The sequence below is a fragment of the Haliotis rubra genome, unplaced genomic scaffold (assembly GCF_003918875.1).
Source record: "Haliotis rubra isolate DU_JTF1 unplaced genomic scaffold, ASM391887v1 Scf491, whole genome shotgun sequence".
NCBI lineage: Eukaryota > Metazoa > Mollusca > Gastropoda > Lepetellida > Haliotidae > Haliotis > Haliotis rubra.
This window is the reverse complement of record NW_025767181.1, coordinates 402,902-422,101: the sequence shown is the minus strand read 5'-3', so window position 1 is coordinate 422,101 and position 19,200 is coordinate 402,902. Positions and strand designations below refer to the sequence as shown.

Sequence of the window (19,200 nt, the reverse complement as noted above, 5' to 3'; positions counted from 1 at the left end):
AATAAAATATACATAGCAACATTCAACATACCACTAATGGCTGCCCTACAGCCTTGTCCAGCACTGTCAGTTCATTTCTTCTTGCGTTTTCTTTTCCCCTGATTGAAAACAAACACTTCCACAAATCAGATTCTGCATCAACATATTTTTTGCATCACAAATATTTCCTCTAAATCTGTATTGCATCCAATCTATTTATTTTAGTTTTCATTCTCTGACAGTTTCCATCTAAACTGGTTGTTGTGGCTTGCCAGCTTTCTCGTCGGGCAGGATACCCTCTCCTCACCACCTGAACAGACACTCCATTCCCAACACCAACACATTCAACACAACCTAAATTCACCCACACACGCACACACACACGCACACACATGCACGCACACACACTGCTGAGTGTACAGTATCAACAGGAGACGACACATCAGTTGCCAGCCCTCAGTGTGATCATCTTCACCCGGCGATATTATATGCATGCTTCTTGCAGAATCCACGGTGCGTTCATACTCAACGCCACTGAGGCTTGTATCAGCTGCTCACTTCCAACTTCTCCTACTTGGAACAGTAACTATTAAGGAAACATTGATTATGGTCATAAACAAATATCAAACAATTATATTCCAGTTAGTGTTTAATGTTTCGCTTGGTTAGACATTACAATATGTAATATATCGATATATTTAACTTGGTCTCTAGTGTTCAGTACACTCCTAGTGTCTTTGTTCCAGTGATAGTCAGCTCTCCACTGAGGATGTTGGACCCGACGGACGTCTTCTGGTTGGGCTGCTGGCCTCCCAGGTACACTCGCACTTTCCCTGGAAGATTCACACAATCTCATCAACTACGTCGACTAACAGAGCAGGCGGGAGCAGAAGCTATCTATTGTGGCCATTGACAACTCAGTGATATGAGGTCATGTTGTTTTAGGCCTTAGCTCGCTCTATTTCAACACAATGAGAGGCCGGGGAGGTGAGATGGGGTTTAACCTGACGTTCAAGATTGTTTTATTCACACAGTGGCAGGTATGCACTGAGATACCATATTAACACGAAGACACAGTATTCTGACCCTGAGTCGGCAATCTTTGTTTCAGACGCTCTCCCCTTCCAGGTATGCACTGAGATACCATGCCGCATATTAAAACAAAAACCCTCTTCAGGGACAACTGTCCTGAGCCGACAGCCATTGTTTCTATGAGGAAGGAACCATGACTGCACTGTACGATGACATCAGTCAACCAATTTAGATGAGGAGAATCACTCATAAACTACAGGGCAAAAGAAAGAAACCATCGACTTGACGAAAGAATACTGGAAAGAAAGACGTATGTGAGATTTTGGCGCCAGTCGCTCTCCTCTTAAGTGCACTCTCTCCCAGTCACGTCGCTCCCACTGACGTACAGTTCCTGCCCACAGCAGTCTGTGTTGACGGTGTAAAGAGGTCAAGGCCATTCCACGGAAGGGGCGGTAGGCTCGTATACCAGCGATGATAGCGTGTCCTAGCGTTCTCGCCGTCACGAATCTGTTTCGGAGGCTGATCTGTTGGATGTAGAAATCTTCGGCTTGTGTCGTGACTCTTGGTCTTCCCGATCTTTGGCGGCCTTAGGTCTCACCTGTTTGCTGGTAGCGGTTTATCAATGTCCACGAGGAGAATCTCAAAAGGGGCCTAGAAATAGGATTTCGTAGCCTCCCCAGTACTGATTTTGTTTGACACTATTTTCAGTTAGGATGACGTCTTGGGCTCATGAAAAGGCTGTAATACTCTCAGATTGTGGTATAAGGTTGTTTTTACAGGCCATTATATGTGGTGGGGTCTGCGAGCATTTTCGTCACATTTGGTTTGCTGCCTGACAACACCTCAAAGTTAATCATTGATAGTTTTACTACTATCAATCTGATCACTTTCATTTTGACTTCTGCGTACTGCTAAAGGATGTAGAAATTATTTGACATAATTTTGTTTTGAAACAAAATCAAAATGGCCGCCATTTTGGCCGCCATTTTGTTTTGTCGTGTTTAGCCTTCTTAGCACTTAAATTTACATAAAAATGAACACCGAATGTTTCCATTTACATCCAAAGTTGATACTTTTGATGTTTTGTGACACTTGTCACTCCTAGAGTGATGGCTTGGGCACAAAACAAGTCATTTTGTATGGTCATATCGTGGTAATTTAATGTTTTACAGCTTATTCTTTGAGACAGGGGTATTTTAGCGATTCTCTCACTTTTCATGGAAATGTGTGAGGGTGATTTATTTAATGGCAGTTATTGCCAGTTAACATTATTTTTGTTACTAAAACAACTTGTTTTTGTTTTCTCTTTACTTCTAGAGTGACGGCATGTTATTAGGAATTTTTATATATTACCCAGAACTCAAAATGGCCGCCAAAATGGCCGCCATTGTAGTTTAACTACATATACTTAGTGGAGAACTAAATTTGTACTGATATGAAGTGTCAAACAATATCAGTACTGGGGAGGCTACGATTTGGAATTTTTCAGCTGCCTCCTCCTGGACTATACAAGAATCAAGTTGTATTCTAGGAACTTCACTCACCCGGTTGTACAGCCCAGCCGGTTGTGTCGTCTGCCCATACAGCCAAGTTCTCGTGAGATATCGTCATGTTCACGTTCACTTGACCTTGAGCTGGGACAGACGTTCTGAGGAATCCGACCAGCTGCAACCTTGGGACGGTGACTGTGGGACTCTCCCAGCTGATGTACAGCTGCACGACCTACAATAAAGACAACAGATGCTTAATAAACAGGTCGACTTTTGAGGATTCTGTAATACCTGAAATGAGCGAGCATGTAACTGCTGTTATTGGCTGTGAATGGCAATGTTACACATGCAAGCCCCATGAATAGAACCTGGGGATAAAAGTTTTAGGATATATCAGGGATAATCTGAAATAGGGATACAGTATGCTCCTTTATTGATGTGGGCGGATGGGAGATAAACAATATTCCCATTACTTTAAATTCTGACTTTGCAAATGGGTATGTTCGTGAGTTCCACTCCAAGATTTGCCCTGATTGTCTCCCTGGTTTGACAGCACCTTACCCATGTTTGTTGAGGGCAATACCACCCTATTCAACATGATGTTGAGTTCTCCAAAGTAGTTAAGACCTGAATTACTTCAACATTTCCTCCCTCATCAAGCTGACACACCCTGATATACTGTACACAGCGGCGTTAAACCCAACTCACTCACTCACTCACGTGATTCAGGGTAACACCATCCAGGTCAACATCCGGCCGGGATGATGCAATGCTGAAGTTGGCTTACCTCGTCCGCATCAAGTCCGCCGGTGTTGGTCACGCGGGCTTGTACCGACACGTCGTCACCGGCTTCGGATGGTGTTGCTACCGAGCTGAAAGTTGCTGTACTGGAAGGTGGTGTAGGAGAGGCCGTAGCCGAAGGGGTAGAGAGGGTCGACGTCGGAGTAGCGGTAGGTGCGGTTTGTCATGGAGTAGTCAGTCATTGACGGGAACTGGGACAGACAGATACAACACACAGTATTTCAGCGTGCTTGATCACAACTGTATTCCGCAAAGATTGAGCGCAAGAACTAATATTAAATATGACCTTCATGTGTTTGTCATACAGTTTTTACAGTTACATTACAATTTTGTTTTGATCTCTAAGCAAATAGTATATTTTTCTACATATCCGCATGTCAACGTTCAAATGCACGTTCGTTGATGTACTTTGTACTGATTGTCTGAGAACGTATTTCCAGTGACATTTAGTGTTCAAGGGTTAACGGATATATCATGGATGCAATTGTGTAGGTGAAAATTATGTGTGCGCTTTTTCATGAAATATAGTGCAAGTTTAATAAAGGAAAATAATCACTTTCACCTCATTTCTATTAATTGTCAGTTGAAACACAAGTCAAGTGGTCAATAGTCCCTCCCCAATGTTGTGACTGCACAAAAGCATCTACATGGTCTAGAACTCTGCCATCACATGACAGTAAATCAACTATTACTATCAATTTTTGATATTTATAACTCAATAGTGAAACAGAACATTCAAAAGAAGTCACAATAGTGACCTCTGTCTGTCCAGCAGGATGTACTCCTTCTCGGAGCTGTCTGTAAGATTAACCAAAACCTAAACTAGGCAAATACTGTACGATTAAAACTGTGTTGGGTACATAGTGTGGTGACGGTGTGTCGTGACTCACTCCGTTGGTGTTCCGGTACCAGGTGTAGGGCAGTCGGCCTGCTGGGACAGAGAACGGCCCGTCGTTGGTGAGGGTCTTTCGAAGGGCCGTACCCGTGGCTTGTGCCGGGTAGAACAGCGCCATTATGGCCGAGATCCGGGGGTCAGCTTCTTGCTGGACGATGTTGACCGGGCCGGCATTAAACAGCAGCAACACCACGGGTACGTCGTTCTTGGCTGAACAGATGACAGGAAATAAAGTATATCCACACACGTAGTCTGTCTTCCACACTTTGCTGAGATTATCTCAACAGTAAGGTGTATTATAGCATAAAGATTATCCTAACTCCCATTCTGCAGTACAGGTTTACTTTGGTGGCAGTGCCGGGCCCTGTCGTAAGAGGAGGGCAGTTCGATGACTTGGTTTATTGATCGTTGTTCATAATATCAATCCCTGGATTACTTTGTGAAATATCTGACTGGATTATTCACGGGACATCTTTCATTGCAATATTTACACTTTGGGAAACGGTTTTATTTCTGCCTGTTACGTTCTGTCAGAGAAGTGTTTGCTTTAGTCACGTGACGCGTGTCGCTGGTATCAAGTAAAGAATACCGCCATGTTAAAACAATATATTTCAATATCACATTTTGAACTTAAGCAGTTGAAAATTATACTAGTAATAGAAGACATGTTGATTATAGGAGTTCAGTAAACAAGTAAAGAATGCACGGACCTATGGAGAAGTAGGCTGTTGATTACAGCATCAAGCATAGAGTGTACAGTCAGGGTAAGAAAGTCACGTTAAACCCCTAAGTCGACGGCTCTACTTCCTGGTCGACCTCACACAACTACACCCATGTGGTGAAGTGATCGTGTACTTCAGTATTGAATACACAGCATGTCAGCAAATGACAGATCTCGTTTACAGAATCCCAGGAGGAGGTCAGTAATGGACTTCTTCTGAGATTTGTGACGTGTGTGTGACGTGTGTCATCTGCACAAGGTCACGTGTGACAGACTGTCGTTGAAGATGCCCTACACGTGTTGTCTCTATCTGACGTTCCGCCAGTCAGCCTATACTTACTGTTACTTAAGACGTCTTGAAGAAGGGTCACCTGTCCACTCGGCAGGTCCAGATTAGGACGATCACGGAACTCATCCTCCATCTGTTGACCTGTCGACAAACATGAAATAACTGTATCTGACCAACTTTCCGAATGTCAGATCCATTAACAACACCACCAGTACTTCAATGGTTTTAGATATTCGTGTAAACATTACCAGCCAATCTTCTCTGGCCATGTTCTATGAAGCCTTCTTAACTGAAGCAGAACTTTACAAAGGTCATCGTCACCTTCTGTTGAGATCCTAATTGTCCCTTTGCAGAAACCTGTCAAATCTGCATTATAATTAACACTTTTTGCAATATTCCCGGGAGCAAGGTATCACGTACCCCCAGGAGATCCTACTCTCGGCGCCTCCCCACCCCTGCTGACAACACGTTAATAACACTCACAGATGGAATGTTTGGTTTTGCAGAACATGTTGTACACTCATTTCATGCACTGAATGTGTTTTGTGGTTATTTTAGCGTGGAAAGTTTTCAATCCGACAAGTTCGCAGTTGAAGCATTTTGATATGTTGTGTTTAATGTGGTACATTTAGAATTAGTGACGTGACCATCACGTGATCAATTAACCTCGATATTATTGTCTGTGTAATCGAGTCAGACCCCGTGGAATAAAGTGGTACACTTCCTCCCGCCATTACACAAGTCACGTTTTAGTTTGTTCGTGGTAAAAACACCACACTCAGTGTTACATAACAAGTGATGGACGTGTACGTAATTCTCCACAACGTATACATACATGTACATAACTTGGTTCCCAACCCATCCACCTCCCAAACCCGACTCCCTCACTCACCCACCAACCCATCCACGCATCTCTCACCTAGACCAAGACACACAAAGACAATCTCTGCGCCCTGCACAGCTGACTTGACCATGTTGGCTTGGTATGTACGACACACGGAGTCCGTGCACCCCTCAGCCGACTTCACCGTGGAACACGCCCTTCAATCCATCCAGGACCGTGGAGATGTATCTGTCCTCGGTGTTGGGGGCGTAGCTCCCAAACACGCCACGTCCCTGGTAGGTGAACGGCCCTACAACCTGGGTGTTGAAACAGCACGTGTAGTCTTTTCTGCATTTATTCATCCAAATTAGATTTTCTTGATTTTTGTTTCTGAAATGTACTAGATACGCCTTTCAACAGGAATGAGAAAAAATGAAAGTTTGACAGGCGCCACATTTTTAATTTAAAATACTTTTCCCTAATATTATCTAATACGTTGGTAATTAGCACAAAGTGAGGCAATTCTCAGACATTTACCCTTTACGTTTGTGTGAACCCTACAAGCATAAACAGAGAAACAAAGTAAGCGTGAATTGGGAGTAGAACACGGTTTCCGACATGTCCAATGGACGCAACTCGTCGAACACTGGACAAACCGTGATACGATATCTTCTTTTACTTCACCGCTCAATACAAATATACTGACCATGTCCAATATACATTTTCACCACCGAATTACGGAATTGTTTGAAAAAATCCAATCATAGCCCTACGCCAAGTACAATGTTGTGGATCAGCGTATAGTGATTACGCTGTAGATAGGCAGATATCCAGCCAGCAACTATTCTGTGTAAGTCAGACATGGAGTGGGTCAGTCACAGCTGAGTAGGTAAGTCACTTATAGCTGAGTGGGTCAGTCACCTACAGCTGAGTGGGTCAGTCACCTACACCTGAGTGGGACAGTCACTTACAGCAGAGTGGGTCAGTCACTTACAGCTGAGTGGGGCAGTCACTTACAGCAGAGTGGGTCAGTCACTTACAGCTGAGTGGGTCAGTCACTTACAGCTGAGTGGGTCAGTCACCTACAGCTGAGTGGGTCAGTCACTTACAGCTGAGTGGGTCAGTCACTTACAGCTGAGTGGGTCAGTCACTTACAGCTGAGTGGGTCAGTCACTTACAGCTGAGTGGGTCAGTCACCTACAGCTGAGTGGGTCAGTCACCTACAGCTGAGTGGGTCAGTCACCTACAGCTGAGTGGGTCAGTCACTTACAGCTGAGTGGGACAGTCACTTACAGCTGAGTGGGGCAGTCACCTACAGCTGAGTGGGTCAGTCACCTTACAGCTGAGTGGGTCACCTACACTTACAGCTGAGCTGAGTGGGGCAGTCACTTACAGCTGAGTGGGTCAGTCACTTACACCTGAGTGGGTCAGTCACTTACAGCTGAGTGGGGGTCAGTCACTTGACAGCTGAGTGGGTCAGTCAGTTACAGCTGAGTGGGTCAGTCACTTACAGCTGAGTGGGTCAGTCACTTACAGCTGAGTGGGTCAGTCACTTACAGCTGAGTGGGTCAGTCACCTACAGCTGAGTGGGTCAGTCACTTACAGCTGAGTGGGTCAGGCACTTACAGCTGAGTGGGTCGGGCACTTACAGCTGAGTGGGTCAGTCACCTACAGCTGAGTGGGTCAGGCACCTACAGCTGAGTGGATCAGACACTTACAGCTGAGTGGGTCAGTCACTTACAGCTGCCTGTTTGTACTGGTTGGCCTTGATGGGGAGGAAGTTGTTTTGGTTCTTGAGGAGGACGAATGTCTTCATGGCTGCCTCCACGGCAAGATCCTGGTGGGCCTGAGTCTCCACCACGGAGGAGTCCAGCTTGCTGTACGGGTTCATACTTGGGGGGTCGAACTCACCCAGCCTCATCCGGGCATAGAACAGCTCCTTGGCCCGTGTTCTAACAACGTCCTCCTTCAGCTTACCCTGCTTCACAGCGTCCACTGGGGAGGAGAACAGAACAGCCTTACACTTGCACATTTTCCTCTCTGTCACTATTCCTTGATAAAACCATAGTTCTGGCAGTTTGCACACAGCCATTCAGGATGAGTATTGGTTTACGCCACTTTCACCACAACCAAATGCGGGGAGCACCGGAAGTGAGCTTCACACGTATTTCCATTGTGTGGAACCAGCAGGACTGTATGATATGAAATCTAATGGACAGTCACAGATTGGTAATAGTTGGGTTCGTGTAGGTTCCCTTTGACATAGTGTCAGACAAATGCAGTAAGACAAGTCCCACACTGGCTTCCTTAAATGTTTCGTCAGTATAGCTTTTGTTTCATACACTTTGTAAACAAACAAACACAAAACAGCATTGTGAGCCGAGATCTGTAATCAGATCGCGAGAAGAGAATATAAGTAAACAAGTAACGAATGCACGGACCTATGGAGAAGTAGGCTGGTTTGGCGAGATTGTCGGAGATCTCAAGGTTGCACCCGGCATCAACTGCCCCTGCTGCAATGTCGACGTAGTTGTGGAAGTAGTTGTGCTTTGTCATCATATATTCTATAGCTCCCCGGTCGCTGATGACGTAGCCTTCAAACCCCCATTGTTTCCTGAGGACATCGGTAAGTAGGTGCTTGTTGGCGCAGGCAGGGACCCCGTTCAGTCTGAATACACATGTAAAACCTAATAGATATTCATTGGAACCCGTTCAGTCTGAATACACATGTAAAACCTAATAGATATTCATTGGAACCCGTTCAGTCTGAATACACATGTAAAACCTAATAGATATTCATTGGAGCCCGTTCAGTCTGAATACACATGTAAAATCTAATAGATATTCATTGGAACCCGTTCAGTCTGAATACACATGTAAAACCTAATAGATATTCATTGGAGCCCGTTCAGTCTGAATACACATGTAAAACCTAATAGATATTCATTGGAACCCGTTCAATCTGAATACACATGTAAAATCTAATAGATATTCATTGGAACCCGTTCAGTCTGAGTACACATGTAAAACCTAATAGATATTCATTGGAACCCGTTCAGTCTGAGTACACATGTAAAACCTAATAGATATTCATTGGAACCCGTTCAGTCTGAATACACATGTAAAACCTAATAGATATTCATGGGAACCCGTTCAGTCTGAATACATGCTGGGTAATCTAGGAGACGCGCGTGTTTTCGTCCGCTCCCAGTATGAGGATCGACTTGCCACTTTATCGAGTCGAATAGGGTGTTTTGTGCAACCAAACAAGAGTAGAACACGTCTACATGGCCTTGCTATTAACGGCAGAAATGTTTTTACAACTTTGAGGCTGCTGCTGTTAATTTCGACTTTGCTTGTGTTGTGTGCGGATGTCGAACGAAACCCTGGCCCGACGACAGGCTCGGCCGCGGCACGCACGAGGGCTGCCTCTGCTAAACAGTCAACTCTTTCGCAAGACGATGGATATTTGGGAATATCTACGTACAAGTGCACAAATGAGGACCTACTGCAAGCAATTATGGACATGAGGATTAGCGTAGACTCAACAAATAACAGCATCTCTGAACTCAAATAGAAGGTCGAGGGAATGGCGACGCGACTGACCAACGAACTTGCGGATTTGAAAAACGAAAACTCTCAACTGAAGGACCAAGTGCGCGAAATGAGTGAACGGCTAGAAGATATGGAGTCACGTTCTAGGAGAAATAACCTTGTGTTTCATGGCATACCAGGTGATAAAGGAGAATCCTGGGAAATCACCGAAGAAAAGGTTCGAACATTCATGGAAGAAGAACTGTGCATGGAAAATACAAAAAACATCCTTATAACGAGGTCTCATCGCATACAAACAGGTAAAGCCAATTCTCCTATCATTGCTAACTTTGTTATCACGCATGAGAGAAATTAAACTTAAAGGAACTAATTATCGTGTTTCCGAAGACCTTACTAGAAGAGTTAGAGAAGACCGACGTGCGCTAGCTGGAACTTATTCGTTGGTTTCACTTTACTTTTCAACTCGCTGTGCGCATGCGCAGAGCGTGTGAAATATATCCACTGGCATGCTTCCGGTTTCGTCATAAGTTTATCGACAGTGTAAATGCACGCTAAATAAAAGCTGTTATGAAAATTTTTACGTTGTGACAACTGTTCATAGTTGAGTACATACTTCCATTTGCCTCTGCTTTTCAATAATTGATGTCCTATTTTGGTTGCAACTCCATCAGAGATGTGTTTGTTTAGTTGTGAGAAGGGGATGTGCGGGAAGGACGGTGGTGGTGAGATGTCTTTATACAGGAGCTTGTTAACATAACTTAGCTATTTATTTAACTAATCCCGGCCTCTGTTTCATAAATCATTTGGGATCAACTGTATTCGACATAAAACTATATATTTGTTTTGATATTTGTTTTCTTTGGAGTGTTTACGCTATCGATAAACATACGACCAAACCGGAAGCACGCCAGTGGATATCTTTCACACGCTCTGCGCACAGCAAGTTGAAAAGTAATGTGAAACCAACGAACGACTAGGCACTAAAGAGAGGTTTGCGCCCCAAAATACGCCATGACAAGTTGATTGTCGACAGTAAGGTGTAGACGTATGACAGGACATCCAAAACTGTCGTCTGTGTATCAGACAAACGAGGCAAAGTTGAAAAGGGTAAGGAGCGTTATAGCGAGGCATCAGCTGATCGGCCACCGCAAGATTGAATTACATCGACTACCGGAAGCCCAAGGGAGAGCACTCTGGTATGTGATTTTGATGAAGGTGACATGAATTCGCCTGAACACTCGACAGTGAGCGTTGGAAACTCCGGCCAAGGACTCTTTAGTTGTAACATTTTATGTTGGAACGTGGAAGGACTCCACAAAAATATCAACAATGCTTACTCTGATTTCAGTGAGTTGTGCATATCGTATGATGTGATAGGTCTAAGGGAGACATATGCCGGTGATAATAAGGATTTTGCAGATTTCTTGGATGGATATCATGTATTCAATTCTGTACGCGTCAAAACGAACCGTCTAGGAAGACACAGTGGTGGAGTTTCAGTTATTATAAGGAATCCCTTATGGGTGATGATTTGATCAATCGTATATGTGATACCTTTTGCGATGTTGTTGTGTTATTGTTTAAGACCTCCAAACTTGGACTTGATCGTGACCTTATTATGATGTTTGTATACATCCCACCAGAGAACTCCCCCGTTTATGACACTTTGGACATGGATGGCATTACACGACTCGTTCGTTATATGGAACTTGTCAAACAGTTGTATGACAACCATCACTATATGTTAGCTGGTGACTTCAACGCCAGAATGAGTGACTTCTTAGACCAAGTGATGATCTTTCACATATCATGGGTCAGGACTGGGATGATTACCCATCAGATACCTTTGATATGCCGCGACAATAAACATTATAATACCTATGGTGTGAAGTTAGCTAACCTATGATGTCTATTTGATATCCATGCTTTGAATGGAAGGTTGTTTGAGGATGTACAGGGCAACATTACTTGTGTTGCTCACAATGGTAGTTGATTATGTGTTGGCCTCAACAGATTTATTTCCATACTTTACCGATTTTAGAATATCATCTCGTGATGATTCCTCACGTTTTCCGCTGTCTTGTACACTTTCTTGGACATTTGACAGAATATTTGAAGCTAATTCCTTAGTTAGCTTTGATAAGTCAGATGTAGTATCTTATCATTCTTATTGTGAGTCTTGGGTGAAATATGTTTGGAATAAAGAACTAGCAACAGTATTTTTGATTAAGTTTCAAGATCTGTTTCTTCAATCTTGTGATTGTTTACATGCATTAGCTAAAGATAATACTTTAAAGTGTATAGAAGATATTACATGTTTATATCAGTCAGCTGCTAGTGTAATGAAGAAAAGGTATCCATTACGTCAAGTCACAACAAATGATGTCACTCAACTACCTTGGTGGGACGAAGAACTGGAGTATTATAAACATAGAAAATACACAGCATTGAACAATTATCGGAACTGTGACCTCAATTTCGATCTGTATAGACAATTAAGAAATAGATATAAGAGGTTATTTTGTGTTAAGAGAGAAGTTTTTCAGAGCCAACAGAGAATGCTACTTGTAAATGCCAGATGTGACCCCAAAAGATTTTGGGAAGTACTAAAGAGAGATAGGATTATTATGTCCTTGCTCAAAAATATCACTATAGATAATTGGTCTAGATATTTTAATAATTTGTTATATGTTTCTCGTTTCTCATTTCATGACATCTTGTGAGGATGTAACTGCTTCAACTTGTAATGTAAATGTACCTATCACAGAAGACGAAGTAAAACAGAGCTTGGCAAATTTAAAAATGGGAAAATCCCCAGGTGAAGATGGCATACAAAGTGAATTTTTGAAGTCCACTGTTTGTTATATTGTACCACTATTGACTAGAATATATAATAAACTGTTTCATGATGGAATGTTTCCCACTGTATGGGGTAAAAGTATAATTTGCCCATTACAGAAATCAGGTAATAAGAATGACATAGGGAATTATAGAGGAATTTCATTAATTGATACTCTAAGTAAAACTCTAGCTGCTATCTTGAACAAAAGGCTTCATTTATGGTGTGATGAGAACCATGTCATCTCCGAACTCCAGGCAGGTTTTAGGCCTGGTTACTTCACTATCGATCAGGTATTTACTTTGCAAGCAATGATTCAGAAATACATATCCAAGAAAAAAGGCAGATTCTACTGCATTTTTATAGATTTTAGTAAAGCGTTTGATTGTGTAAACCACAATGTTCTGTTTAAAAGTTTATACAATATAGGTGTACGAGGTAAATTTCTTGATTTTATTGTTCTCTATGTATTCACCATTATCATGCTGTGTAAGAACAGATGGAGGATTAACGGAGTACTTTAAGTGTAATATTGGAACCCGTCAGGGGTGTATTATGAGTCCTCTTATATTCGTTATCTTTATAAACCAATTGTCTGTAATGCTGGAAGAGAAAGGAGGTAATGGTATATTGTTTCACAAGAACATCCAAATATTGTAGCATTATTCTTTGCTGATGATGTATCAGGGGCATCTGATTCTGTTATCAATCTACAAAGAAAAATACATGTTTTATAACAATTTTGTGCAGAAACTGGTATGAAGGTAAACATACAAAAAACTAAGATAATGGTATTCCGAAGAGGTGGTCCTCTAAAAAGTTACGAGAAATGGTACTTTAAAGGTTAGAAAATTGATGTTGTTAATAATTATAGGTATCTTGGGGTTGTTTTAACACCAACTTTGTCATGGTCTAAGGCACAAAACTGTTTAGCAGCTCAGGCTAACAAGGCACTAATGTCATTATATATTTATCAAAGAAAGCATGGTTTTGTCTCTTGTACTGATGCATTCAAGATATTTGATACAGTTATAGTTCCAATTATTTCATATGGAGCTATTGTATATTGTAAAACCATTGAAAGAGTACAAACTAGCTTCTGCAAGCGAATACTTCAGTATAACTATATGTTAAAACTAATAAAATATTGGTGTAGAATAATTCAATTAGATTATAATCGTTTACCTTGTCAGTCTTACTTAATGCTTAAAGACCTTGATGATGTGGGTAGAACTACTTGGGCATCTCATGTGAGAAACATTTTATTTCAATTCGGTTTCGGAATTGTGTGGATATGTCCAGATATTGGCAGTGTGAACATGTTTATTTCTATTTTTAATCAGCGACTGTTTGACTCCTTGAGCCAGGAATGGCGCTGTATTACTTCACACTTGAGCCAGGAATGGCGCTGTATTACTTCACACTTGAGCCAGGAATGGCGCTGTATTACTTCACACTTGAGCCAGGAATGGCGCTGTATTACTTCACACTTGAGCAAGTGTCAAACTTATTGTCAATTTAAAACAATGTTACATGTTGAGTCCTATCTTGCAATTGACATTCCACAACATTTAAGAACTGTTATCTGTAAATTCAGGTGTAATAATTTCAGGCTAGCAATTGAAACAGGAAGGCATTGCAATTGAACTGCTAGTGAAAGATTTTGCTTATATTGTCATAGTAAAAATTTATTTCTTGTTGAAGATGAAGTCTGAATACACATGTAAAACCTAATAGAAATTCATTGGAACCCGTTCAGTGAATTGTGAAAATTAAGACTGAATAATAATTATTTGCTTGAGTGAGTGTTATAATGGAGGCTGCTGCATACGATCCTCACCGGTTGTAGCTGCACATCAGGTTCATTGTCCCAGCCTTGACACACGTTCGGAAAGCCGGCAGGAAGGTTGATCGCCAGTCTCGCTCAGATACCTATTGGAAGGTCAGATCCATTCATGAAGAGATAGTTGCAAAGAAAAGAAATCACTTACACTGTGAGAACAATGGCTGTGGCTACTCTCGACCAGACATCACTGATGGGATAAACGTGTCCAAGAGGCATTACGTGCAATGACCTTCACTGGACAATTCTTGGACATGTAAATGTATTGACCGTCTCTGTAGTGTAATGGACAAAGCACCTGTCCAGAGAGGAAGATAGTTCGATTCCCGGCTGCGTCATTCCAAAGCCGAGTAAGGATGGGATTTATTGTTATTGCCTTGACTTCGGAATTATGGGAATAAAATAAAGACTGTTCACCTTGGAGTTAGTTAATGTGAGCGGGGATACCTAGTCAATGTGAGGCGGGATACTCATGCAGGAATTATAGGGATAAAAGAAAGACTGGTCACCTTGGAGTTAGTTAATGTGTGCGGGGATACCCATGCAGATCTGTGACTGTGAGAGGGACAACAAGTCCATGGTGTTCTGTGGCATTGTATACAACTGACGATACAGATGACACAGGAACTACAAGATGCGGTAGTCTGCTACTGTCAACAACGTGAGGTTACCTTGGCGTCGAAGGACAGTCTGTTGACGGGGATGTTCTCGGGGCCGCCGTGAACGTCAAAGTGTTTGCAGCCGGCGTTAGCCCTGAGGTAGCGGGAGTCATTACCCTGAAGCCCCTTCACGTAACTGGCCGCGTACTGACCACTGAGGTAGGGATCCTCTCCATATGTTTCCTGGAGAGATAAGGTATCATTGCAACGTCGGTACACATCACATCCGGCAACACATACAACAACGTCGGTACACATCACATCCGGCAACACATACAACAACGTCGGTACACATCACATCCGGCAACACATACAACAACGTCGGTACACATCACATCCGGCAACACATACAACAACGTCGGTACACATCACATCCGGCAACACATACAACAACGTCGGTACACATCACATCCGGCAACACATACAACAACGTCGGTACACATCACATCCGGCAACACATACAACAACGTCGGTACACATCACATCCGGCATCCGGCAACACATACAACAACGTCGGTACACATCACATCCGGCAACACATACAACAACACACATCACATCCGGCAACACATACAACAACGTCGGTACACGCCACATCAACGGCAACACATACAACAACGTCGGTACACATCACATCCGGCAACACATACAACAACGTCGGTACACATCACATCACATCAACGGCAACACATACAACAACGTCGGTACACATCACATCCGGCAACACATACAACAACGTCGGTACACATCACATCCGGCAACACATACAACAACATCACATCCGGCAACACATACAACAACATCACATCCGGCAACACATACAACAACGTCGGTACACATCACATCCGGCAACACATACAACAACGTCGGTACACATCACATCCGGCAACACATACAACAACGTCGGTGCACACACATCGCATCATCCGGCAACACACATCACACATCACATCCGGCAACACATCGGTACACATCACACAACAACGTCAACAATCACATCCGGCAACACATACAACAACGTCGGTACACATCACATCCGGCAACACATACAACAACGTCGGTACACATCACATCCGGCAACACATACAACAACGTCGGTACACATCACATCCGGCAACACATACAACAACGTCGGTACACACATCACATCCGGCAACACATACAACAACGTCGGTACACATCACATCCGGCAACACATACAACAACGTCGGTACACATCACATCCGGCAACACATACAACAACGTCGGTACACATCACATCCGGCAACACATACAACAACGTCGGTACACATCACATCCGGCAACACATACAACAACGTCGGTACACATCACATCCGGCAACACATACAACAACGTCGGTACACATCACATCCGGCAACACATACAACATCACATCCGGCAACACATCCGTCCGGCACATCACATACAACAACGTCGGTACAACAACGCACATCATCGTCGGCAACACATACAACACGGTACGCACGTGTTACATGCAAGGGATGCTGTGGACGATTCATGGCCGTCAACTTCATTGTGTTAATGCGTGGCGGCACAGAGGCTATCAAGTAAGCGAGAAACCATATACCGTACTGAGTCCCGTTTTACAACCCGATCTCAGGGTGACGACTTCCGGAAGTCATTGTTAAGTGCTACGATCCCTTTGTGAGTTACGCATGTAACGAACAGAACTAGTAGCCAGTACAATGTGGTCAAGTCATCAACAACACAATTAATCACATAAATATTCTGTATATGGACACAATAAGCCTTGGTATCACAATCAGATAAATATGCACATGAGGTCACATAGCATGAACAACTGTCCACGCAACTGATGCCGACTTTCTACAAACTGTTATCGGTATACGAAGGGGTTTCAGACGAAAATGGTACCTAAACGTACAGTTTATCGGGACGTCCTCTAGAGGTTCCACCAACCTGATTCCTACCCCACCTGGGGTCCCGCATGATGTTGATGACGGGCTGAAGCAGCTGAGTCCCTTGTGGTCGCCGTAGACGTTGTTCTTGGCGTAGTCGTTGTATTTACCGCGGACCTCCACCCCCGTAGCCTCGGCCATTCGAAACAGAATGTCAGTGCTGGGTCAAGGACACGAGTGAGTTGACACAGCTATGACACATTTACTTAGGTCATGAATACCAGCAATAGGTAGCTTAGCGGTTAAAGCGTTCAGTCGCCACGTTGGAGTCAATGTTCGAACCCTCGTATGAGATTAATGTGTGGTGCGATAGTACTGGCTTAAATAGCGACTCTCTCTCTACAAGATAGGAGGATGTGCCAATGTGGCCATGGTCATGGACGTTCACGAATTCTTTGGTAGTGAGAGACCTGGGTATGAACAGTATTCCAGTTCTATCACGGCGTCTCAGCCTATTGTGGGAAGAAAGCATGAAGTGACCAAGTTCTATGGGAAAACTAAAAAACTCGAGTTAGATTCGAAAGACCTGAAATTAAAACTAGAGCGAGGTCACGAGAAAGTTATAGTCCAGAATGGATACAAATGTCCGATATCGCAAAATGAATCCACACTCAACCACACACACACACATATAGATCACCTTACCTCCAAGAAGCCGCAAGACCTATAGACTGGGGGAAGGATGTTGCCGACCCGCTCCTCGCGTCCCCCCTCAGACACTCCGTGTTCCAGGAGTAAGGATTTATCCCCAGTTTGGGAATACCTGGGGCAGGGCTACCCCGAGGCCCCCCACCTCCTCGTCCCAACTGGATCTGTATTTCATCGACAGTCAGACGCCCGACGAGGTCCTCCACCCGCTCCTGCCAAGTGAGCGATGTGTTCCGGAAGGGGAAGTCAGCCCCGACCAGCCCCGTCAACAGGGACAACAGCAGAAGAAGGGACATTATGATGGGTACACGTCCCCACAGACCAAACAGCAGTGTCGTGAGTGACCTTCTGACTTCACTGATAAGCAACGTCGCATCTTATCTGCTTGTGAATGTTTGTAAACGAGAACTGAGTTAGGAAAATATCGAGCCTGAAGCAGACAAAACAGTGATTGATATTATCAGCAACTAGCCTCGAGTTCGGGGTACGATGCAACACAGTGGACCATATCACCATGACTTCCTGATCCATTCAGCCGCTTCTTACAACCAGCGTCCTCTGTGTTGGCAGGGTCGTGAAATCGCACGATTCCTGAAAGAAATTCTGATTAAGAGACTGATAAGGTACTCACACTCACACGCTCTCTCTCTCTCTCTCTCTTCTCTCTCTCTCTCTCTCTCTCTCTCTCTCTCTCTGTCTCTCTCTCACCATCGGAGTTGAGAGAGAGAGAGAGAGAGAGAGAGAGAGAGAGAGAGAAAGAGAGAGAGAGAGAGAAACACACACACACGTGCACGTTGCTGAGTAGGTGAACTAATATTAAAATATGACGTCACACCCCATTACACCTAGTCCACCATAACATAATGTAACCATCCCGTATACAGTCATACAAGCAGAATAGTAACCTCTTGTGTCAATAATAGGAATTTGTGTTTGGATAGCTGGACATGACTTGTTGAAAATGCAAAATGATACTGTCATTAGCATTCCAATATTACACAGCAAAGTGGTTAAGTAGAAAGATGTAATAGTGGCACCTTGGCTTTCTACCAGACAAAGTGTACTGACCTTTACCCTTCCCTTTATCTGTCACCTACTCAGGAAACTCCCCAAAGCAGCACGTCACTGTTATGGTGTGGCTGTTTACAAGGAACATAGTGGCGTGACTGTAAGACCATCGGACATCCATAGAGGGCACGCTTCAGGTTCACTTGTCTTCCTGGCCATCTAACGTTTACTGTTATACATGACTGACAGGTGTTTGTCTGACATTAAGGTCAGGGTCACACAGTAGCTATGAATAAGACATGGTCGATGGTTTGTTCGGTCACTTTGTTACAAAAGTGAGGAAAGGACGAATTTGGAAAAAGAATACACGATGTGGTATGCAGCTTTGTTCAAATCCGTACAATGGTTCAAACATTTCTGGACCAAATCTGATGTTTCCGAACATATCATCAGGGAGTAAGACCACACCCACATGTGGGAAGCCAACGGAAGCTAAAGGCTGTCCTGGACATCAGATGATGATCAACCATCAGCCGTGAAAAGGGAGCATACCTGCCAACTTGGTCACTTGGATCTACTCCTGGCTTATACTTCACCGTTACTTTCACAGGCCCTCGTGTCTTTACGAGGATTAATAATAAAAAATATTGTGTTTGAGATGACTCGAAATGCTTCACA

General features: G+C 43.5%; 1 pseudogene; it reads right to left on the bottom strand.

Annotated features, from left to right (window-relative positions):
- Window positions 1–615: 615 nt before the first annotated feature.
- LOC124291425 lies at window positions 616–17,854 on the bottom strand (annotated as a pseudogene).
- Between the last annotated feature and the right edge of the window lie 1,346 nt (window positions 17,855–19,200).